The sequence below is a fragment of the Aotus nancymaae genome, unplaced genomic scaffold (assembly GCF_030222135.1).
Source record: "Aotus nancymaae isolate 86718 unplaced genomic scaffold, 86718_ANA_hifiasm-v0.15.2.pri h1tg000011l, whole genome shotgun sequence".
In the NCBI taxonomy this organism is placed as follows: Eukaryota; Metazoa; Chordata; class Mammalia; order Primates; family Aotidae; genus Aotus; species Aotus nancymaae.
In genome coordinates this window covers 49,161,890-49,187,831 of record NW_026988422.1, presented here as the reverse complement: position 1 = coordinate 49,187,831, position 25,942 = coordinate 49,161,890, and the positions used below count along the sequence as shown (strand labels likewise).

General features: G+C 41.3%; 1 protein-coding gene across 4 annotated transcripts in view; it reads right to left on the bottom strand.

Annotated features, from left to right (window-relative positions):
• FUT8 (fucosyltransferase 8) overlaps positions 1-25,942 on the bottom strand; it is a 486,032-nt gene that overhangs the window by 368,035 nt on the left and 92,055 nt on the right. For 3 of the 4 annotated variants that reach the window (XM_064374947.1, XM_064374953.1, XM_012438120.3), the window contains exon 3: positions 13,730-13,859. The gene's annotated coding sequence lies outside the window, so the exon portion shown is untranslated. The remainder of the gene's footprint in view (positions 1-13,729; positions 13,860-25,942) is intronic. The other variant, XM_064374948.1, reaches the window with a different exon arrangement.

Here is a 25,942-nt window from a genome sequence, read left to right as displayed (position 1 = left end):
CTACTGAAGGATTGGTATTGTCCATCTCAAGTTTTTTTTTTTTTGAGACGGAGTTTTCACTCTTGTTACCCAGGCTGGAGTGCAATGGCGCGATCTCGGCTCACTGCAACCACCGCCTCCTGGGTTCAGGCAATTCTCCTATCTCAGGCTCCTGAGTAGCTAGGATTACAGGCACGCGCCACCATGCCCAGCTAATTTTTTGTATTTTTAGTAGAGACGGGGTTTCACCATGTTGACCAGGACGGTCTCGATCTCTTGACCTTGTGATCCACCCACCTCGGCCTCCCAAAGTGCTGGGATTACAGGCGTGAGCCACCACGCCCGGCCCTCATTTCAAGTTTTTAACTAAAGACTCCTCCTTTATCTATTAAAACACAAATCTTCTTTCCTAAATTTGCTCAACTATGGCAAAATGGGAGTTCCATACTGCTGAAACTTCAATCTATCACTTTGGGAAGATAGCAATTTCTCTATAAAGATACCCCTGTGCTTACTTACAAAATCACAGAATTTAAGAGGCAGAGAAGAACTTTATAATCATATAGACTTACATCTTCATTTTATAAATAAAGATAGCAAGACTAAGAAGACAAATAATTGGGCCATGATTATACTCTGCCTTCTCTTTCTGACACAAAATTCGTTAAATATACCTTCCCGGCTCCTATTTAAAAACTAAAACTACAACTTCTTTTGTGGTCATGCTGGAATAACATGGGCCTGATTTACTCTGTACCTTAAGCAACTGAAAACGAGATAAAATATACAAAACAGTTTTCAGATGTTGGGCAACATGCAACATGGGATGATGAGCTTTGAAAGAAGAGATGAAGCTGAGAATTCAGAGGCCGAGTCCTGAATTTACAAGCAACAGGCACTCAACAACTGTTGATAACTGTGTCTGTTACATTTTGAATTTGTAGAGTAGATTACCGGATAGGAAAGAGCTGCACAAAGGCAGCTAGTTCTGGAGCTCTGCAGGGGCTTCCTCTTGAGTCTTCAGCTGAGTACCTGCCAGCTCACATGTGTGAGGAAACTACTTTTGACTAGGGAAAGACACCTGAATGGAGTGGTGACTGGCAATCACACAAGAATGGAAATAGCTCACACTCCTTGAATATGGTGATATGTGGGGCCTCACATTGATTCAGAAAGGGGAGGCTGAATCAGCCTTAGATTAAAAGTTGCTCTGTTCTTGCCTGTCAAAGTTTACATGCAAGCCTCAGAAGGCTCAAACTGTTTCCAAGTCACTTAAATTTAAGTGTCAAAATACTTAAAGGATATTTAAATATTTAACACAAAAATATTTAAAGGAAGACAAAAACAAATAAAAATTCAGCATCCAATAATGTGAAATTCACAATAATGGAATACAAGAAAAAATTATCAGGCATACAAAGAATCAGAAAAAATATAACCCACAATGAGGAAAAAGTAAATTAATCAATAGAAACATACCCAGATATGACACAGGTAATAAACTTAGTAGACAAAGACATTAAAACAGCAATTATAACTATGTTCCATATGTTCTAGAAAGTAGAGGAAGGCATGAGCATGTTAAGAAAAGATATTGAAAAACAGACACAAGTCGAACTTCCCTTTTTTTTTTATTTTTTGAGACAAGTTCTCACTCTGACGGCCTAGCTGGAGGGCAGTGGCATGATCACAGCTAACTGCAGCCTCTGCCTCCCTAGGCTCAGGGGATTCTCCCATCTCAGCCTCCCAAGTAGCTAAAACTATAGGCATGCACCACCATGCCCAAACAATTTTTTTGTAGAAACAAGAGTTTCACCATGTTTCCCAGGCTGGTCTCAAATGCCTGTGCTCAAATCATCTTCCTAGGCTGTACTGCAATGACACAATCTCAGCTCACTGCAACCTCCGCTTCCTGGGTTCAAGCAATTCTCCTGCCTCAGCCTCCTGAGTAACTGGGACTACAGGGGTGCACCACTGAACTTCTTTTTTTCTTCTTTTTGCAATGGAATATTGCTCTTCTTGCCCAGGCTGAAGTAAAATGGGACGATCACTCCTCACTGCAACTTCTGCCTCGCAGGCTCAAGCAATTCTCCCGCTTCAACCTCCCAAGTAGCTGGGATTACAGGCACGTGCTATTACATCCAGCTAATTTTTGTATTTTTAGTCCAGTTGGAATTTCACCATGTTGGTCAGGCTGGTCTCTAACTCCTGACCACAGGTGATCCACCCACTTTAGCCTCTCAAAATGCTGAGATTACAGGTGTGAGCCACTGTGCCTGGTCCTCAGCTTCTTAAAGTGAAAAATATAATAGGCTGGGTGCCGTGGCTCACACCTGTAATCCTAGCACTTAGAGAGACTGAGGCGGGCAGATCACTTGAGTCCAGGAGTTTGAGACCAGCCTGGGCAACATGGCGAGACACTGTCTTTACAAAAAAGATAAAGAAAAATACCATAGTTGAGATGAAGACTCAGAACTGCTATGACAATTATAACTTGTGCCATTATTTTATCATTTTCAATACCACAAATGTAAAAATAATATTTTCATTGAGCCTCAAAACAGCCATTGTCATATAAAAAATCTAAAAGCCAAATACAAATGTGCAGCAAAGCCATTAATGTACAATAGTGTTTACGTAGTAAAACTATGTTGTCTGCATTTGGTGTTGGTATTTATAAAGAATAAGAGCATCACACAGCCTTTTCTATATGCAAAACATGTTAAACCAAGCATAACTTCTAGTCAGAAGAGTTGAGAGTCCAAGAGAGAATAAAAATTGGGTTCCATGACTTCATTTTTAAGCTTAGTGCATGCAAAAATTAAGGAAAGTATTTTTATATGCAACACTTTGAATATGGAAAAAGCTAGTGATTTTTAGACCCTTGCCAGGATCAGTGAGGGCTTATTCCCAGCAAACTGTTGATGAGCTACAGTTAAGAATCTAAGGCTGGGTGCAGTGGCTCACGCCTGTAATCCCAGCACTTTGGGAGGCCGAGGTGGGTGGATCATGAGGTCAGGAGTTCAAGACCAGCCTGGCCAACATGGTGAAACCCTGTCTCTACTAAAAATACAAAAATTAGCCAGGCATGGTGGCGGGTACCTGTAATCCCAGCTATTTGGGAAGCTGAGGCAAGAGAATTGCTTGAACCCAGGAGGTGGAGGTTGCAGTGAGCCAAGACTATGCCATTGCACTCCAGCCTGGACGACAGAGCAAGAGTCCATCTCAAAAAAAAAAAAAAAAAATCTAACCTAAGAAATGTAGGTAAAGAGAAGGGAAAAGTCCAGCAAGAGGCAGAAGTAGAACCAAGAAAGAAACTCATATGAAAAGTAGAAATACTTCAAAATGTGAGGACCGTGGTTTACAAGTATATACAAATCTTTCTGACAGAGGCTGAGAAGGTGATAACATAAAAATGCATTTAAATTCAACCAACAGTTATTGAGTGCCTGTTACCTGCAAGACGCTGCACCAACTGGGTGCAGTGGCTCACGCCTGTAATCCCAGCACTTTGGGAGGCAGGCGGATCACCTGAGGTCGGGAGTTCAAGACCAGCCTAGCTAACATGGAGAAACTCTCTCTCTACATAAAATACAAAATTAGTCAGGCGTGATGGTGCATGCCTGTAATCCCAGCTACTCGGGAGGCTGAGGCAGAAGAATCACTTGAACCTGGGAGGCGGAGGTTGCGGTGAGCCAAGATTACACCACTGCACTCCAGCCTGAGGCAACAAGAGTGAAACTCTGTCTCAAAAAAAAAAAAATTGCACCAAATGAAGCACTATTCCTTTTATCCAAAAATCACAAATATTATGCAAGAGATGGATGCAGATCTCATAAATAATTGTATCATAAATCAGACTGGTAGCTTCAATAATGAAGGCATTACAACAGCTAAAGGAACACAGAAAAGTGAAATGACTGGATCTTGGAGTAATAAAAATGGTGGAAGACTTTATATAAAAGGTGACATTTGAACTGTGTCCTATAAGAGAAAAAGAATTTTACTATATATAAGAGAATTTTTGTCAGGCATGGTGGAGGCTGAAGCAGGAAGATCACTTGAGCCCAGGAGATGGAGGCTGTCGTGAGCTATGATTGCGCTACTGCACTCCACCCTGGGTGACAGAGCAAGACCCTATCTCAAAATTAATAAATTTAATTTTAAGAAGAGGATTTTCTGGTTATTCTCCATTTAATTTCTCCTCCTTTGCACCACCATCTATTCCCTGCCTCTCATTGCCCTGCTTCCTAACTAGTAACCTGCCTTACCTGACTATCCTTGGTGGTTCATTGACCTCTGGTTGAGTTTGGCCAGTGAAAGACACTAACTGGAGATTAGAGGGCATGAAGACAGAGAAGTTAGGATATTTCTTCACTGTGCCCATTCTGCTTCCACACTGTGATTCTGGTAGTGGCTGCCACCCTCCCTGCCTACATTTACTACTGATAGCTCTTTCCCATAGCTCCAACTTGCAATGAGCTGTGACAACAGTGTTTCATCCCATAAGTCCTTCGGGCCTAGGGAAGATAAGAGGTTTCCACTTTGCTAGTCTTTGTTTACCTCAGCCACTCTTGTGGTTTCCCTTTACCCTGACTATATCTCTGTAAATAATCCCTTCATTTGAACCATCTGAGTTGAAACCAGTCCTAATCAAAGATAATAGTATAAGCAAAGGCAAGAAGGAACTCATGACTGGGGAAACACAACTGCAGTTTAGGTAACATCATGGAGATCGGAATCTAGGAATGGTTTTAGAGAACTGGGGCCAGATAATGAGGGCCTTACTATGGAATTTGTATTTTATTCTTGGGTAAAAGAAGTCCAATGATGGTTATTGAGTAGGTATCAACACAACTGTGTTCCAGAAAGCTCTCTCTAAAAGCATGTGTAGGATAGAGAGAAGAGGAAAGAGCCTGAAGGCAGGGAGGCCAGGTAAGAAGTGATTGCAATAAGGTGCTAAAATGGGGCATCGGTTGGTGGTAGAGAGAATGGATTTCAAACAGGTCTGCAATAAAATCTACAGGATATGGCAACTAAGTAAGAGAAGGGGCAAAGCAGAAGGGATTTTTAAAGATGAGTTCCAGGTCTCCAGCTTGGTAGCATGAGAAAATGGTGGCCCTATAACACAGAAGAAGATTTTAGAATTGGGGCATAATGAATTTGATCTGGACCACATAGAAAATGGGGTACTACAGACCATTTAGACTGAGATGCTCAGCAAAGAGCTAGACAGTGGAGTCTATGTGCCAGGAATGAGGCAAGAACTAAGGATAAAAGTGGCTATTCTAGATCCAAGATGGCTGATTACTAGCAGCTCAGGATTGTAGCTCCCAGTGAAAGCGCAGAGAACGAGAGGACGCCACACTTTCAGATGAATATTTGTTGCTCACAGACCAGGAGATTCCCAGTGGAGGAGCCCCACGGGTCGCCAGCGCAACTCTTATGGCCGGTGTGGCGGTTTTGCCGGCGCCCTGGCACGGCAGTTCTTGGTGCAGAGTAAATGAGACTGGGTCCCCTTTTGGTTGACATTTGGAGCTCTAGGAAGGCAGAGTCGCCTATTCAGCTGATTGAAAAAGGGACTCAAGAAGGAAGCCAGACTGGAGATTCCCGGGCAGAAAAGCATCATCAATCTTAACGCTGCTGTTTTAGCCGGCACAGTGGGTTGCTCAGATTCCGGCGCTGGGACTCAACAAGTTGGATGTCCACTCAGAAACCTAATTTGAAAGTCAGTAATTACAAAGACGACAAGTGGATAAATTCAAAATGATGGGAAGAAACCAGCGTAAAAAGGCTGAGAATACCCAAAATCAGAATGCCTCTCCCTCTACAGGGGATCACAGTTCCTCATCAACAAGGGATCAAGGCCTGATGGAGAACAAGTGCATTCCAATAACAGAATTAGGCTTCAGAAAGTGGATAATAAGAAACTTCTGTGAATTAAAAGAACATGTCCTAGCCCAATGTAAGGAAACTAAGAACCTTGAAAAAATGTTTGATGAAATCCTAACGAGAATAGACAATTTAGAGAGGAATGTAAGTGAATTAATGGAACTGAAGAATACAATATGAGAACTCCACGAAGTATGCACAGGTTTTAACAGTCGAATTGATCAAGCAGAAGAAAGGCTATCAGAGGTTGAAGACCAATTTAGTGAAATGAAATGAGAGACAAGATTAGAGAAGAAAGAGTAAAAAAGAATCAGCAAAGTTTCCAAGAAATATGGGACTATGTGAAAAGACCTAATTTACATTTGATAGGTGTTCCTGAATGTCATGAAGAGAATGAATCCAAGTTGGAAAATATTCTTCAGGATATTATTCAGGAAAACTTTCCTAACCTAGTAAGGCAGGACAATACTCAACTCCAGGTAATACAGAGAACACCACAAAGATATTCCTCAAGTAGAGCAACCCCAAGACACAAGTATCTGATGAATCATTAGATTCATCAGAGTTGAAATAAAGGAGAAAATTCTAAGGGCAGCTAGAGAGAAAGGTCACGTTACCCATAAAGGGAAGCCTATCAGACTCACAGCAGACCTCTCAGCAGAAACCCTACAAACTAGAAGAGAGTGGGAGTCAATATTCAATATCCTCAAAGAAAAGAATTTTCAACCCAGAATCTCATATCCAGCCAAACTAAGCTTCATAAATGAAGGAAAAATAAAAGTTTTCGTGAACAAGCAAGCACTCAGAGATTTCATCACCACCAGGCCTGCTTTACAAGAGCTTCTGAAAGAAGAACTACAAACAGAAAGGAACAACCAGTATCAGTCACCCCAAAAACTTACCAAAAGGTAAAGAGTATCTCCATAGTGAAGAATCTACATCAACTAATGGGCAAAATAGCCAGCTAGCATTAAACAACAATATTAAACTCACAAATATCAAGATTAATCCTAAATTTAAATGGATTAAATGCCCCAATCAAAGACACAGACAGGCAAAATGAATAAAAAGTCAAAACCCATCGGTACACTGTATCCAGATCCATCTCATAAGCAAGGACACACAAAGACTCAAAACAAAGGGTTGGTGGAAGACTTACCAATCAAATGGAGAGAAAAAAAAAAAAAACAAATAGGAGTTGTAACTTTTGTCTCTGACAAAATAGACTTTAACAGTAACAAAGACTAAAAGAAACAAAGAAGGACATTACATAATGGTAAAAGGATCAATGCAACAACAGGAGTCGATGATCATAAATATATATGCACCCAATATAGGAACACCCAGATACATAAGACAAGTTCTTAATGACTTATAAAGAGACTTGGACTCCCGCACAATAATAGCGGGAGACTTTGACACCATATTGTTAATATTCGACGGATTAATGAGATAGAAAATTGACAAGGACATCTATGATTTGAACTCAGACCTGGAACAAGTAAACTCAGTGAATATTTATAGAATTCTTTACCCCAGGTCCACAGAACATACATTTTTCTCAGTATCATATTATACCTATTTTGAAAGTGACCACATAATTGGAAGTAAATCATTCTTCAGCATTTGCATGGCATTTCACAGACTTAAATGAAATATTGGTTGGCTGTTTGTTTGTTATTTTCTTCTCTTATTCCTTCCTGTCTCCGCTGTTAAGCACAATTATCAGCAAAAAAGAGGTTTTTAACACCTATTTTTAGATTGCATTCCAGCCTGGGCAATAGAGCAAGACTCCTGTTCTCTCTCCCTCTTTCTCTTTCTCTTTCTTTCTTTCAAAAAAAAAAGCAGCTATTCTAGAGCTGTGGTTCTCATTCCTAGCTGCACTTGAGAATCACTTGAGGAGTGCTACAAAAAAGAGATGTCAGGGCCCGATCCCAGATCAATTAAACAGGATTTCTATTTAACTGTTGAAGCTAGAAATTGCTGAAGCTAGAAATCAGATGTAATTGGCCAGGTGTAGTGACTCATGCCTGTAATCCCAGCACTTTGGGAGGTCCAGGGAGAAGAATCACCTGAGGTCAGGAGTTTGAGATCAGCTCGGCCAACATGGTGAAACACCATCTCTATTAAAAATGTTTTTAAAAATTAGCCAGGCCTGGTGGCACGTGCCTATAGTCCCAGCTACTCAGAGGCTGAGGCACGAGAATCACTTGAACCCAGGAGGCAAAGGTTGCAGTAAGCCAAGATCACACCACTGCACTCCAGCATGGGTGACAGAGCGAGACTCCATCTCAAAAAAAAAAAAAAAAAAAAATTAGTATGTATTTACTCTGATTTAATAGGATTTAATCTGGGTTTTCAAAGAGCTCCCTAGATAATTCTTCGATGCATCCAGATCAAGAAGCACTAATCCAGAGCAAAACAGAAACAGCTAAGGGTAGACATTTGAGAACACAAACATTTAAGATACTGACAGAGATGTGATAAAGAACAGAAATGCTTAAAGGCAGCAAGGAGAATTTCATCAAAGAAGTGGACCAGCACATTATATGCCACAGAGAGGTTAAAGAAGAATGGGAAGAGTCCTCTAGATTTGGTATATAGGTCATTACTGATCTCTGGGAACATGGTTTTAGTAGTTGCAGAAGCCAAGTTGCAATAGGTAAGGAGTAGATTTTAGATGAGGACCTGGACAGAGAGAGCGTAGACTACTCTTTCAAGAAGTTTGGTGCAATAGGAGAAAACAGCCAGTAACTTCCAAATTAAAAAGATGAAGAGAAAATGTTACTGGATTTTAAGCTAGAGCATAAGAGTTGACTGTGGGTAAGGAGATAAGAGAGAGTAAAGATACACAGTAGAGAAAAGGTTATTGGAAGAACACAGCCCAGGAGCAGCCTGGAGTGGGTGGCATCAAAATTATCAGTGGGAGTAGTTATCCTGGGAAAGGAATACCAAAAAGATAAGCTTTAAGTTGAGGAAAGTTGAGTGAGCTCAAGCCATTATTTTCATTATGAGAGCAAAGAAGGTAGAAGGCAAAGGGGCAAGAGGCCAGGAATAGTTACTGGTGCTTTCTGTGTGCCAGGTACCATATTGAAATTCTACCACATTACCTCATTCAGTAATTAAATGTGCTTTTCAAGGACAAATGTTGTCAGATGGGATAAGAAGCAAAAATTAGGCCCACTTTGCCCAATTTCACCCATCTAGTCACCCTGCTCCTCCGATACCATTACTAATTAATGGCCCTTTAAAGCTTGGCCTGCAATTTGTTTTAAGTTAAATGCTCATTTCTAGCTGAATATAAAAAGATTTCAGTTATGAAAACATTCCTTTAGTTTAATTTAAAGGAAAGAGCTGTGGAAGACCATTTAAAAAAGAAAAAAAGCCTATTATTGAGAACACTCCATTAGTGAGAGCAAAGGGAGATGGGGCTTCAAAAAGATAGTGTTTAATGGTCCGAGTTAATGGCAATCGATAAATATTTAGGAAGTGGATTTAACCTGCATATTTTTAAGTTCTTCTTTTAAAAGTAACAAATGTAACTTTAGATTCCAAATCTATCAAGGGCTAGGACTGTGCCACCTCTTTCTACAATGGCTGGGCAATTGTAGAGGCTCAGTGGATGGCAGCTGAAGTTGAGCCATCCTGCATTGCCAGACCCTCCCATTGTTGTCTATGCCATGTGGTACAGGCAAGCAGACCAGCAAGCTAGAAGGCTTCTAATTTTCAAGATAGTAAATGGAAACCTCTAAATGGGAAACTTGTGACATTGGCTGTCCTTTTCCCTGGGAAACACTTTCCAAAATTAGGATCAATACATTCAGAAGTAGCTGCCAAGGGTTTCCTTAATTGACATCCAAGTGAACCAAATTGGGATTGGGAATAGTTGCAAGAAAACACAAGAAACACAACCAGCCTGCCTGAATGAGCCTTGAGGGACCCAAGAGGGATGACCCTGCAAGTGGGAGTAAAGTTGGAGATGAGGTTGCAGAAGGCTGGGAGAGGTTGGGATAAAATCAGAGTGGCATCCCTACTTGGCTCTCCACAGCTTGAATAGTGAACCACTAGAAATTGTTTCCACAGCTGCTGTTGGACCCCTTGCCATAGGCTGCTGAGCCATGGCTCTAACAGACTACATTTTTCTATCCCTATTCATTTATTATTTTTGTCTAGCCTTCTACTGTGGTTTTAATGTGTGATATGGTTTGGCTGTGTCCCCACCCAAATCGCAACTTCAATTGTATCTCCCAGAATTCCCACGTGTTGTGGGAGGGATCCAAGGGGAGGTAATTGAATGATGGGGGCTGATCTTTCCCATGCTATTCTCATGATAGTGGATAAGTCTCATGAGATCTGACAGTTTTCTGCTTTTGCTCCTTCCTCATTTTTCCCTTGCCACTGCAATGTAAAAAGTGCTTCTCACCTCCTGCCATGATTCTGAGGCCTCCTCAGCCATGTGGAACTGTAAGTCCAATTAAACCTCTTTTTCTTCCCAGTCTCGGGTACGTCTTTATCGGTCTGAAAACAGACTAATACAATGTGTCTCCTCCAAAATTCCTGTTAAAACTTAATCCCTATTGTACTGGTATTAAGAGGTGGGGCCTTTAGGGAAGTGATTCAGTCACGAAGGCAGAGCCCTCCTGAATGGATTAGTGTCTTATAAAAGGACTAGGGAACTAGCTCAGGCCCTTTTTGCCCTTTTGCTTTCTTCCATGTGAGGACCCAGTGTTTGCCCCTCCTGCCATATGAGGATGCCCAGCAAGATAGCCCTCACCACATATCAAATGCCAGGACCTTGATCTTGGACTTCCCAGCCTCTACAACTATGAGAAATAAATTTCAATTGTTTATATATTACTCAGTCCATCATATTTTGTTATAGCAAAACAGACTAAGACACTTACTTACAAAAACCAGACTCAAAATAATCAGGCTCCCTTTTCTTGAACCCAGAACAACATGCAGCTTTTAAGTGCTGTGGAGACTGGATCCTGGTTTGCATTACTCACCCACTACAATTTCAGCTCCAAGCACATAAGGTAATTAGTACTCAATAGATTTTTTTGTCTTTTGAGGCTGGGGTCTGGTGGCAAAGGGGATGTAGGCAAGGTCAGTGAGGAAGCAGAGGCAGATACACAGACCCTGTCATCTGAGGAATTCTAAGTGCACCTGTGAAACTTCCAGGCACCGCTACCCAGACCAGGTGCCTGGGTTTTGTGAGCTGAACTCCCCTTTCTGAAAGAGTACTAGAATCCAACTGGGGTCTGGCTTGCATGAACACCTCCAAAATTCCACCTGGCCCATGTCACAGAGACCTTCAATGACTCCCTGGTATCTTTACAATTCAAGTCCATAGACTAGCACTAAAGACCCTCCTGGTCTGATCCCCTCTAACATTCCTCTAAGTCAACCTGCTCCAGCTGAGCTGGCCTGCTGGCTGTGGCCCCAGGTAGCCTCTGCTCTGTCTTCTCTCTGTCTTTGCATGTGCTATGTCCTCTCTTCTTCTTCTTCTTCTTTTTTTTTTTTTTTTTAGACAGTCTCTCCCTCTGTTGCCCAGGCTGGAGTGCAGTGGCACCATCTCGGCTCATTGCAACCTCCACCTCCCGGGTTCAAGTGATTCTCCTGCCTCAGCCTCCCAAGTAGCTGGAACCACAGCATGCACCACCACACCAGCTAATGTTTTTGTATTTTTAGTAGAGATGGGGTTTCACCATGTTGGCCAGGCTGGTCTCAAACTCCTGACCTCAAGTGATCTGCCTGCCTCAGCGCCACAAAGTGCTGGGATTACAGGCATGAGCCACCACACCTGGCCACTCACTAGATATTTATTGAATGTTCGAACCTTGCTTACATGATGTTGCTTTCTTGTGTTTCCGTATGTTATTTTTATTTGTTTAAAAATCTTCTCGTGAAATTTGTTTAGAATAATTACTATATTTTTTATAATTCTTTACATGGAATAGTTAAAGAAAATTTTTGATGCTGTAAGGGTCACTATGCAGACAAACAGATGTTTTGCTAATGTTCTAGTAGACTTATTTCACCTATAGTCCTGAAAGTATTCTAACATTGGCAAACTAAGGGAGTATGCACGTGTGAAACTCTCATGTGAAACAGACACGGCTTTCTGTTTCCAAAATAAATAGCTTTCAGGTGAAATTATTATGGCTGGAAGACTTTATAGGTGACATCACCTGACATGTACATAATGTGTTTTTTTAGGGGAGCCTCTGTTTCTCTCCTAGAGTCTTGTTCTTCCCTCTTACTTACATCCTGACCAGGTAGATACAAAGCAAACATTTTCATTTCATCTCTGCTCCAAAAATCCAAAATAATGACAAGATCAGCAATAGAAGCCACACATTTGGCTTTATTATAGATTCCATCCTACTTAACCTTTATCCACTGGCCCTCTGTCCCTCGTGCCTAGGGTTAAAGATTGGCTTGAGACAAACATCAGCTGTCTCTCAACCTCTTTCTTAGCAGCTCACCTTCATCATCATACCCACTTGGTAGGGTGACTCCTAAACCATAATAACAAGAATAGTAAAATTAACTTTATATAGAATCTTTCATATAGCTAGCTCCATTACAACATGCTTTGCCAAGTTGAGTTGTAGAATTACAGTGCAGCACTACTGAGTTAAATAAGTAACAACTGATACTAATAATTAGCTTAATTTATGGTCTGGTAGAACTGTCACAACTGAGGCAGCTCTCCCTCCACCCCTCATCTCTCTGTCTTTTCTTTCTCCCTCCCCTACTTCTTTGGAAAGAGCCACCAAGTGAAGTGCTGAGATTGTCATATAACTCACTATAAATTCAAGTCACTTATTCTTATACTCTGTAGCTTTATAACCTTATTATATCAAAAATGTTCAACCTCTTTGAAGTTGCATCACCCTATCATTGTTTAATTTCACAACTGGTTCTCCTGATGTCATGTACTCAGTGGGAGGGGCACTAGGATAGACTCAAACCTCCGGAGAGTTTGCAACATCCTTGGAAAGATTCTTGCTTTTTACAAAATCGAGGTTGATAATTACTACTCTGCACAGTAACATGGTAAAAAGGGTCCTCCTTTCCACTTAAACCAAGGAATTAGAAAGCAAACAAATCAGCAAGGCCATACTGGGGTCACATAGCAGAAACTGGAAATGACTATTTTTCCAATGTCTATGGATGGTTGCTTTCCATGAACACTCTCATCTCACTATAATTGGAAAGAATTCCAGAATATTATTACAGAAACCTGACTTTAAACCCCATGCAGCTTTGATTTAGTACTGAATGCCCATTTTATCACATTTGGATTTTTTTTTAATTTTTTTATTTTTACCACCAGGTAAGAATATCACATTTGTTAATCACTTATCTCCCCATTTACTGAACTTGGTCTCTAAGTCCTGGAGCAGAATATGGACTTTTCCTACAATCAAATAACTAGGTGACCAAACTCTCCAGTTCCACCAAAGCTGCACCTTTTGCAAAATATACTCTAGGGAGCCAGGGGGAGTTTGGACCTAGAGGCTTTTCATATTGTCTTCTGCAGCATATAGGATAATTGTCAGGGTGTCCTCTGTGCTCTGATAAAACTGCCAACTTATCTGAATGAAATGTATCTCAATAACACTCCATGCTGGGGAGAGGGGCCTGGGCAGGAAACAGCAATAATATTTTATACACCTTTTATTATTGCATAAAAGTGATTAACTGACAATTTATTACTAGGTTAAGACATCAAAACAATGAAAATGAACATAAAAATCTAACATTGCCAGGCTCTTCCAGGCTACCTGAGAGTAACTGACATATCCATCTTTTTCTCCCTCACATAAAGCTCTTCATAGGAACTCACCTTGCTCTCCAATACCTCCCTACCTAGAGGTGACAAAAGAGCCCAGGTCCGAGTTCCATCCCATCAAACATAGAGTAGTTTTTTGTCAGGGAAAGAGATGTCTTAGTCTTCTTGAAGATAAACTCGTCTGCTGTGAAGGAAAAAAAAATCAGTGCTTTTAGTAACTGTGGGCAGGGAGTTGTGGCTCATGCCTGTAATCCTAACACTTTGGAAGGTAGGTGGGCAGATCACTTGAGGTCAGGAGTTCGAGACCAGCCTGGCTTTCCCAGTTCAAGTGATTGTCCTGCCTCAGCTTACTGAGCCAGATTACAGGTGTGTGCCACCATGCCCAGCTAGTTTTTGTATCTTTTTGTAGAGACATGGTTTCTCCATATTGGCCAGGCTGGTCTTGAACTCCTGGCCTCAAATGATCTGCCCACCTTGGCCTCCCAAAGTGCTATGATTACAGGTGTGAGCCACTGCACTTAGCCACAGAATACAAACCTTTTAGATTCTGAATTCAAAATATCCCTCTCTAAGAGGCAATGTCTGAAAAACATTAGTTTGAATACTGGTGACACCACTTACTTGATACAAGGCTCTCTGAGCCTATTTCATCTGTAAAATGGGGCCAAGTCAAGTGAGAGCTATTAGTGTTCCCATCCTAATTTTTATATTTTAAACAGGGTCTTGCAATTGTTAGAAGCAAATTTTCGGAGCCACAAAAGAAATAGCACTTGAACATAAATTTTTTCAGCAAGGCAATTTTTACTTCTTTAGAAGGGTGCATCTCGCTGATGGAGCAATGGCAAGAGCACACCTGAACAAGAGAGGGGAAGGAGTTCTCACCCCTGATGCAGGTCACCCCTACTGCTGTGTCATTACCCTATTGGCTAGGGTTGGACTGCACAGTCTAAGCTAATTCCTATTGGCTGTTTTAAAGAGAGCAGGGATATCAGCCAGAGTGGCAGGGTGAGCAGTTCTGGCAGAAAAGATGGTTATGGAACAGGTAACTAAAGGTGACTGAGGTCAGAGCAGGTGACCGGGGTGACTCAGGATGGAGCAGGTTACCAGCATGAGTCAGGACAGAGCAGGCTACCAGGATGAGTCAGGACTCTAAATATGTGGATTAGAAGGGGAATGTGCAGTTTTGGCGAGAGGAATAGGTACAGGTAACTAGGGGAACAAATGTGAACTACTTATTAGAACTGACAAGAAGTTTGTTTACTGAAACTAGGGGCAAGCAGGCAAAGAGAACAAGAAAGTTAAACTTTAAAATGGAGAACAAAGAACAAGAGAGCTGAACATACTGACATGCTGATTCTTTGAAGAGAAAATTGGAACTCACTGTATTTAACACTCTGTCACCCAGGCTGGAGTGCAGTGGCATGAACATGGCTCACTGTAGCCTCAACATTCTAACTCAAGCAATCCTCCCACCTTAGCCTACCAAGTAGCTGGAACCACAAGCATGCACCACCACAACCAGCTAATTTTTAGACTTTTTTTTTTTTTTTTTTTGTAAAGATGGGGTCTTGCTGTGTTACCCAGGCTGATTTCAAACTCCTGGGCTCAAACAATCCTTCTTCCTCAGCCTTCCAAAGTGCTAGGATTACAGGTATGAGCCACCCCACCTGGTCCTCACACCCCATTCTTGCTATTTATGTCCATGTCTTAACTATGGTGATCAGCCTGAATTTTATTGCCTACAATATTTGCCATGTGTGGCAACTAGTTTAATTACGATGATATGAGTTGGCAGAAAATAATTTTTTGGAAGTAATCAGACTACGTCTGAAATTTCCTGGACTCATCTCAGAGGGTGTATCCAAGGAACTAGCAAAGACAGGGTACTTAGACCTCATATACCCTTAGGATTTCTCACCTTACACTTAAGAAATGACCACCCACCCCTATGTTTATTTATTAGTGACTCAAGAGCTTTTGTAAACAAATTACAATGAACAAACAGCTCTTACTGTAAGGCAACAAACAGCAGTAAACCCTGACCTTATCTAAATTCATTGCTCTAAGCCACAGACCTGCAAGAAATAGTTAGGTTTAAAACTCACCATTGGTTAAGATTGAAGATTTATAGGCACACTAGAGGATTTATAGTCCAGCTATCTGGGAAACCAATAGTGCCAGAATACCAAGTATGGAAAGCCGAAGAACTCATGTCAGTCAGGGGCACCTTTGGGCTTTCATGGCATGGGGGTGGAGGTGTAGAGGAAAGAGAGAAGAAAAGCAGAGAAAAATCCATGTTTATCCAAACCCCTTTTTCCCAGGACATTTGAGTATGTAATACATTATAGACAATTTATCTTCCAAGTATATAAACCAATAAAATAAATGGAAAAATCATTATTGTCCAGTGAAACATGGCAGATTGTACACTCACATTTATCTCTATTCTCACAAATTCAGCAAAGAAATTTTTAAATTACATAAACACACAAAGACAGAGCAATAGACAAAGACACAGCAAATGAGAGAAATAAACAATATTAAGAGAAAGCTGAAACCTAAACCTACAGGAAAAACAGATCCATGAGTCTGAGAATCCAAGATTCAGCCTTTGGGGGCAACTGGTTCCTCCAAAGGTGGGAGTGCTGGGCAGGCCTGACACCAGGAGGATTGGTTGAAAGTTTGTATAAAACCAATTTAGATCCCTTCCGGTTCGCCTCCTCTTAATCCTCCTTCCCAGGCAGCTGTCTCTGCCCCATTCCTCCAGGATTCTGCCTGGGAGAGGGAGACCTGGCACAGTTGGAAGAAAGGCGGATGGATGGTGGCACTGAAGACCATCTCTACACTGTTCCCCTCCTACAACTGGCTTTTGGCACATTAGCAGCTAGGCTTATAACCCCCAGAAGCAAATGGAGAAATTTTACTCTGGAAAAACTAATAAGCCTATGAAAAATTGGGATCAATTGTATATTGAAATGGGAAAGTTCCCTGACCCCTTGTGGGACATGCAACAAGGGTGTGGCTCATTTATTTGGCTGCAAAATGCTCGAACTTCTTACGGGAGGGGAAGCACGCAGGTGAGCAGGTGCAGGCCAGGACGAGCACTTTTGGGCTCTGGCCCCATGGCAGCGTCTAGTGGTGTTACGATGCTCTTTTAGCCCTGTCGTTTCCCGGGAGTTTGGTCTTTTTGCATCCTATCTCCTCTCTGACTGCCCCAGCCGAACTCCTCTCAACATCCAGATGCCTCCTCTCCTTTCTTCTCTGCTGTGCCCCTCTGCTGCTCTGTCACTCTGCCACTGTCCTGCCTGTGGAGCCTGGAGTTGGGTTTATATGGCCACAAAACGGGGGCGTGGCAGGCCAAAAGGCAACATTTGGGTGCAGAAAAAGGAATGCCTGTTGTCATTTAGGGCTGCACGTCCAGGCTTGAGGGTGGAGTCCTCCCCAGGGACCCCACCCTCCTGTTTCCTGTCCACATCACAGTCACCCTGAAGGAAGTCAAAGGTTGACTAAGATCCCATGTACAATGGCCAGATAAATTGAGACTTCGGATGGGCATGGTGGCTCACGCCTGTAATCTCAGCACTTTGGGAGGCCAAGGCAGGAAGATTATGAGTTCACGAGATCGAGACCATCCTGGCTAACACAGTGAAACCCCGTCTCTACTAAAAATACAAAAAACTTAGCTGAACATGGTGATGGGGTGCCTGTAATCCCAGCTACTAGGGAAGCTGAGGCAGGAGAATTGCTTGAACCTGGGAGGCGAAGGTTGCAGTGAGCCCAAGGTTGCAGTGAGCCCAATTGCGCCACTGCCCTCCAACCTGGGTGACAAAGCAAGGCTTCGTTTCAAAAAAGAAAAAAAAATTCAGATTTCAGATAAACAATAAATAATTCCTTATTATTAATATGTTCATAGTAATATTTGGGACATACTTATATTTTAAAATTATTTATTATTTATCTGAAATTCACATTTAATGGGGCATCCTATATTTTATCTGGCATCTCTACTCCTTACCCGAAATTCTATTCTAATTGGCTCCTTAGTGCCTCATTCTCATACAGGAACAGAAAGCTAGGAACACACCAGGTATGTGAGGAAAGCCTCCAACCAGAAAGACAGAGCCCAAAACCAACTAACAGTACGAAGGAACTCAGAAGAAATGAACAATGAAGGAAGCAGAAGAGACTAAACAAACTAAAATTATTATCAGAGAGATAGGAGAAAAATTGCTCCATGAGACAAAAATAGCATTCTATAAAAGAAAGGAGGCCGGGTATGGTGGCTCACACCTGTAATCCCAGCACTTTGGGGGGCTGAGGGGGAGGGATTGCCTGAGCTCAGGAGTTCAAAATCAGCCTGGACAACATGGCAAAACCCCATCTCTACTAAAAATAGAAAAAATTAGCCAGGCATAGTGGCAGGCACCTGTAATCCCAGCTACTCAGGAGGTTGAGGCAGGAAAATCCCAGGAGGCAGAGGTTGCAGTGAGCCAAGATAGCATCACTGTGCTCCAGCCTGGGTGACAGAGCAAGACTCTGTTTCAAAAAAAAAAAAAGAAGAAGGAAGGGAGAGAGGGAGGAAAGAAGCTAGTTATGAAACTAAGATAGTTTGAAAATATAGAAATCGGCCAGGCATAGTGGCTCACTCCTGTAATCTCAGCACTTTGGGAGGCCAAGGTGGGCAGATCATGAGGTCAGGAGTTTAAGACCAGTGTGACCAATATGGTGAAACCCCATCTCTACTGAAAATACAAAAATTAGCCAGGTGTGGTGGTGTGCACCTGTAATCCCAGCTACTCAGGAGGCTGAGGCAGGAGAATCGCTTCAACCCAGGAGGCGTAGGTTGTAGTGAGCCGAGATTGTGCCACTGCACTCCAGCGTGAGTGACAGAGCAAGATTCCGTCTCAAAAAAAAAAAAAGAAATTATTAGAAATCATTATTTTCTCAGTTTGAGAAGATCATATTTTCAATTATCTCAGTTACAAAAATCAGAAATCAGTTTCCTCAGTTTTCTTAAAAATTTACTGGAAGCATTGGAAGATACATACAGGAGTCCTGGTCTGAGGTGTTGAAGGCCAAGGTAGGTGAGGATCTCCATGTGGGGGATGCCCCAGTACAAGGCATCAGAGGTCAAATGGGGAGAGAAAAGAATTTGTGCAGGGGAGGAGGTGCCAGTGGGAACAGGAGCTTGGTTACATATGGGGGATTGATCAAATATGTAAATAAATTACAGATAATGAGGGTCAGGTTTCCACTGCTAGAGAAGGGAGGTACAAATACAGAAAGAGAGAAAATGAAGATGTGCTCTGTGATATTGAATTAGAATTGGAAGTATCACTATGAACTCATGGATACAGGAGAGATAAATAGAAAACTAGAGATGTAAATGTATGTGTTTGAACGTATATATACATACATTCCTTAGCTATGCTCAGTGAGCAGCCCTGGGCGACAGTGATACCTCAATAGTAACAAGCACACCTAGCACCTAGATCTTTTCTAAACTTTGTTCACCAGGACTCTTTGGAAAAATGGCTGACTCCAAAGTACAAAAGTACAAAATAAGCCTGGAAAATATGTTATGCCAGAAAACAAGAAAGTGCTTAAAGAATGATAGTGACATGTCAATGGACATGGAAGTCAGCTTGAAGGACTCCTAGTGACTAAGCTGGAAACAATTTGAGCATCAAAATAGATAACTAATAAGTTAAAATTCTGATGAGGAGTGGAGTATTTGCAGTTTCTAAGTAACTTCCTCATAATACTTATTAATTATGAAATAACTGGTCTGTCATTTTCAAAAGTGTCAAGATCCTGTAAGTCAAAGAGACTGACAAACTCTCCTAGACTGAAGGAGGATAAAGACATTATTGAGACAACTACTAAAACTCAAATGGAATCTGAATATTGAATGATAGTAATGCATCAACATTAATTTCCTAATTTTCACAGCTTTATTATGGTTTTTGTAGGTTACATCCTTGTTTGTAGGAAATGCATATTAAAATTTATAGGGTAATAGGGCGTCAGATCAACAATTAACTCTCAAATAGTTCAGGAGGGAAAGTTCTGTACACTGTACTTGAAACTTTCTGAAAGCGTGTGATTATTTTACAGGGGACTAGAATGTGCTGCCCCCTAATATACCCCTTTGACACAAGGATTATTTTAAGCTGAAGACAACTGAGAAACAGAAAAAAAGGTCTCTGCCCACCCCTCCCACACACCCATTTGACTAAAAGAAGATTTAGATTCTCAACCGTCTGAAACTCTTATTGGCCCAGAGAGATGGCACTGAGAGAAATCTACATGACAAACATTACTAGGAGTGCAATGGCGCGATCTCGGCTCACCGCAACCTCCGCCTCCTGGGTTCAGGCAATTCTCCTGCCTCAGTAACTAAAAATACAAAAGTTAGCCAGGAGTGATGGTGCATACCTATAATCTCAGTTACTTGGGACGCTGAGGCACGAGAATCACTTGAACGATTCTCTGCTTCATGGGAAGCAGAAGTTGTAGTGAGTGGAGATTGTACCACTGTAAACCAACTCTTATCTTCCAGGAGTTTCGTCCATATATTTAGCTTTCTACAGTTTGCTTCCCTGAAAAGCCTAAACCCCTTTTCCTTTGCCTTGTCACTTCTCACCGTATTGTTCTTTGTTCAGATGCTATAAAGGGGCGGGGCGTGGTGGCTCACACCTGTAATCCCAGGACTTTGGAAGGCTGAGGCGGGTGGATCACGAGGTCAAGAGATCAAGACCATCCTGGCCAACATGGTGAAACCCTGTCTCTACTAAAAATACAAAAGTTAATTGGGCATAGTGGTGCATGCCTGTAGTCTCAGCTACTCAGGAGGCTGAGGCAGGACAATCGCTTGAACCTGGGTGGCGGAGGTTGCAGTAAGTCGAGATCGTGCCACTGCACTCCAGCCTGGGTGACAGAGTAAGACTCCATCTCAAAAAGAAAAAGAAAAAAAACCAGATGCTATAAAGTCCCAAGTTTTAGCTACCCACTTTGAGTTCCTCATCACTCACTGCTCATCACTGTGTTTCTATTGCATTCTGCACATGTTAATAAACCATTTGTTTTTCTCTTGTTAATCTGTTTTTTGTCAGTTTAATTCCCAGAGCACCAGCTAGAGATCCTAGGAGAACAGAGGAAAGTTTTTTCTTCCTACACAGTTTCAAGACAAATTATATATATTATTATATATATATTTATAAATTTATATATTTATATATAAATTTATAAATTTAAATATATTATAAAATAGATATATATTATGTAATATATATAATATAATATATACAAATTTATATATATTTTATATATTATATAATATATAATATATAAACAATATATATATTATTTATCTATAGACAAATTATATATATAATTTGTCAAATTATATAAGAATATATAATATATATAATATATAATATATAATTTATCTATAAATTATATATAACTATACATAGTGATAATTACACATATATAGTTATATATATTTTGTTTCATATACATATACACATCATATAACTGTTATGATATTAAATGGGCCAATGTGTTTTAAAAAAGACTAAGTGTGCTATAAAGCAGTGACTTCCTGCCATTTGGATTTCATGGTCCTATAAAACTTTTTTTTAATGGGAGAAACACTATAGTTACCATTTTTTTATTTAGCCACACAATGACATGAAGAAGAATAATACTAGCATCTATCATTATTATAATTTCATAAATAACTATTTCTGTGAGGAGCTTCTCACCTTTGTTACTGAAAAGGGGTCCTGATCCAGACCCAAAGAGAGGGTTCTTGGACCTCAAGCAAGAAAGAATTTGGGCGAGTCTGTAAAGTGAAAGCAAGTTTATGAAGAAAGTAAAGGAATGAAGAGTGGGTACTCCATAGACAGAGCAGTGGCATGGGCTGTTCAACTGAGCATACTTATAGCTATTTCTTGATTATATACAAACAAGGGGTAGATTATCCATGAGTTTTCTGGGAAAGGATTCCTGTCCCCTTTAGACCATATAGGGTAACTTCCCGCATTGCCATGGCATTTATAAACTGTCACAGTTGTCGTAGGAGAGTCTTTTAGAATGTAATGAATTATAATTAGTGTATAATGAGCAGTGAGGACGACCAGAGGTCACTTTTTTCACCATCTTGGTTTTCGTGGGTTTTGGCCAGCTTCCTTACCGCCTCCTTTTATCAGCAGGGACTTTGTCACCTGTATCATGTGCCGACCTCCTATCTCATCCTGGAACTTAGAATGCCTAACCTCCTGGGAATGCAGCTCAGTAGGTCTCATCCTTATTTTATCCAGCCCCTATACAAGATGAAGTTGCTCTGATTTAAACATCTCTGACACTTTGGCAGAGACACAGCCAAAATTTAAAAATTGAATATATTTACCTCTAAGAACTCAGTACATTGTCCTTATTCTTACCAGTTTGCCATTGTACCAACTTGTGACAGTTTCTTCATGAACGAGGCCATGTCCCCATAATTGGGGTCCAGTCTTTCCTCTTTTCCTGCCCATTCGCCTAATCTGTAAGGCTTTACTGTCCAACAGGGTAGCCACTTGCCACATGTGGCTATTAGGCATTTAAAATGTGGTTAGTTCATTTTGAGTGCTCTACATGTAAAATATATGCTGACTTTCAGATACAGTATTAAAAATGTAAAATACCTCAATAGTTTTGTATATTGATTACATGTAGAAATAATTGTATTTTGGACATACTGAGTTAAACATATCATTAAAAGTAATTTTACGGCTAGGCGTGGTGGCTCACACCTGTAATCCCAGCACTTTGGGAGTCCAAGATGGGTGGATCACCTGAGGTTGGGAGTTTGAGACCAGTCTGGCCAACATGGCAAAACCCCGTCTCTACTAAAAATACAAAAATTAGCCAGGCGTTGGGGCAGGTGCCTGTAATCGCAGCTACTCGAGAGGCTGAGGCAAGAGAATTGCTTGAACCAGGGAGTTGGAGGTTGCAGTGAGCTGAGATTGTGCCATTGCACTCCAGCCTGGGCAACAAGAGTGAAACTCTGTCTTCAAAAAGAAAAAAAGTAATTTTGCCCATTTTATTTTACGTTTTTAAAGTGGTTACCTTAGAAAATGTTTAATTATTTATGTGGCTCACATTAAATTGCCATGAAACAGCACTGCTATAAAGATACTTTCTTTTCCAAATCAGTTTGCCAGCTTTTCTTATGAAGAAAGAGTTGGGAGAGGTAAAGAAATGGGATTGGAGAGGTGGGACGAAAGAGCTGGGGGCATGAAGGGAGGGAATAAACACATGGCCTGGGCACTGGGGACAATTTGTGGGATTTGGTGGGTAAAAGTCTTTGTCAGATGCAGATCAAGGAGAGAAAAGAGAATTTAAGAAGTGTTCTCTGTGTTCTGAAACTAATTCCCTGTAATGTTCTTTTAGAGATTTGCATCTCTAAAGATTGGAGTGCATGTTTAATTTCTTCTTGGTTTCTGTATTACCTTCTTTGATTATGATTCAGGGAAACTGAGCCTCCTGAGGGCTTCAGAATTTATTCGGGCTACTTTATTATTCTAAATAGTCTTTAAATCACTCCACAAAGCTTTTTAGGACTTTTCTTTCCATCCTTTCCTCCCATTCTTACCACCCTTCCAAATGGGGCCCAGGGTTACAAAATGAGGGTGGTTGCTTAGTGCTGGGAGGATCCCTCTAGATTTTCAATCCTACCCATCTCCTGCCTAGTTAGACTTCACACAGTGTCCCTGTGGAATCGACTCTAACAGTGGTCCCTTCCTAATGGAGATCTCATCCCTCTGAGGCTTTCTTTCTAAAGATGAAGAGTCATTTGTTTAATGAGATGCCACTTTCTTATCCTTCTCATATATTAATGATTCAGGCCTTCCCTTTAAACTTCCCCCAAGGCAAAATAGTCTAAGATACACACTGCTCCATCCAATGGAGAAATCCACTTTCTGTAATGTAGAAACGAGTCTTCAGGACAGAGGCAGGAGAAGAGAGAAACATCCATCACCAACCCTTCTAACCAGCTCCAAGTACACCTGACTTCTTAGAGCTCTGGAGAAATCTGGAGATGTTGCAATCCTTAGGGAATTAGTTGCACAAGAACACAGTCTTTTCTCTCTTCCATTTTCCACTTTTCTCTACATCTCCTTTTCCAGTTCTCTCTAGCATGTGTCTCTTCCCCTCCCCTCCCTTCTTACAGAAAGAATCTGTAGCCTCTTGAGAACCAGGGCGTGTGCACAGGACTAATTTGCCACTTCTCCTGAGGGTATTACATTTTAAACCTTTTAACTGACTGTACGATGAAAAACTGGCTTAAAAGAATTTCAATTTCCAGAGCATAGCTGGAAAGTCTAGGATATTTTGAGGGGCTGGAGTCATTTCCTCGGGCTCTAAGATACAACACTATAGTAAGCTGCTTAATTTAACTGGATGAGGTAGGCCTTTTAGGAGTCTATTCCGAGGGATCTGTTGGATCATCTTGCCACTACTAACCAAAATGATGCTTTGAAATGCATAGAGCTGTGGTAGGGTATAGGCGGAACACTCATTCTGGTGGGCTGTTGGGTACACCTCCTAGCAGTAACATATGATAATGTCATTGTGATCAAAGCATAAGACTGGGGATTTCTTTTCTCTGCCAACAAACAAGCAAACAAACCCCACAGAAGCCGACAGGGGAAAAACTAATGCAATGGTTTTCCAATGTCCAGTCTTTCCAAGGCTGGTCCATTTAGGTCTCAGCTCAAATTTCACTTCCTCAGAGATGCGTTTCCCTGACTACCTAGTCTACAGTAGCAACTTCCCTGCCCTGTTCACTCTGTACAACGTTGTAGTGTCTCATTTGCTTCATAATATTTACTGTTACCTTAAGTTTTTTCATTCACTTACAATCTTCTCTATTAGAACATAAACTCCATAAGGGTAGAAACTTTGTCTGTTTTGCGCTGTCTCTCCAGTGCTTGACAAGTACTGTAACAGGAAAGGGGTCCAGATCCAGACCCCAAGCGAGGGTTCTTCGATCTTGAGCAAGAAAGAATTCAGGGCGAGTCTATAAAGTGAAAGCAAGTTTATTTTTTAAAAAATACGAAAATTAGCTGGGCGTGGTGGCGTGCACATATAGTCCCAGCTACAGGCTGAGGCGGGAGAGTTGCTTGAACCCAGGAGACAGAGATTGCAGTGGGCCGAGATCACGCCACTGCACTCCAGCATGGGCGACAGAGTGAGACTCTGTCTCAAAAGAAAGTAAAAGAATAAAACAATGGCTACTTCATAAGCAGAGCATCCCCAAGGGCTGCTGGTTGCCCATTTATATGATTATTTATTGACTGCATGCTAAACAAGGGGTGGATTATTCATACCTCTTCTTTTTAGACCATATAGAGTAACTTCCTGATGCTGCTGTGGCATTTGTAAACTGTCATGGAGCTGGTGGAAGTGTAGCAATGAGGATGACCAGAGGTCACTCTCATCACCATCTTGGTTTTAGCCGGCTTCCTTACTGCAACCTGTTTTATCAGCAAGCTCTTTGTGACCGGTATCTTGTGCTGACCTCTGATCTCATCCTTCGACTCAGAGTGCCTTAACTGCCTGGGAATGCAGCCCAGTAGGTCTTAGCCTCATTTTACCCAGCCCCTACTCAAGATGGAGTTGCTCTGGTTCACATGCCTCTGACAATACTAGATGCTCAATAATTACTTGTCATATGAATGAGAGAGAGAGAGAAGAAGAAGAATTTATTAGGTCTTAGGAGGGAAATCATGCCCCTCTTTGCTCTTCAGGAGGGCAGGGTAATTGCAAATACTCAGACACTCATCAGACATTGCAGAATATTTAATGAAGTTACAAAGCAGCTGAGGACCCTGCAGTAGGCTGCCCAATATATCTAAAACAGCAGTGTGCTTTAACTGGAAGTGATACTCTGATTATTTTGTTTCAAGCTGAATGTGGCCAAAAAAAGGGAGAATACCTTGGAACAGGTTCTTGCCAAAGGGGGATTAGAATAGAGTGAGGGAGAAAAGATGAATGTGAAGTTGATCACTCTAAACTTCAAGAGGTACACACTGTACCTGGGAACACAGCCAAAGCATGAGGGGTGGATGTGGACTGCAAGCCCTCAGGTGTAAGCCCTGGCTCACAGAGAAGACACATGTGCAATCGAGTGTGGCCCAGGAACGATGTGACACTGTGGAAAATGAAGTTAATGGGATCATTAAAGATGCAGATGTGCCTAGATTTCAAGGAAGA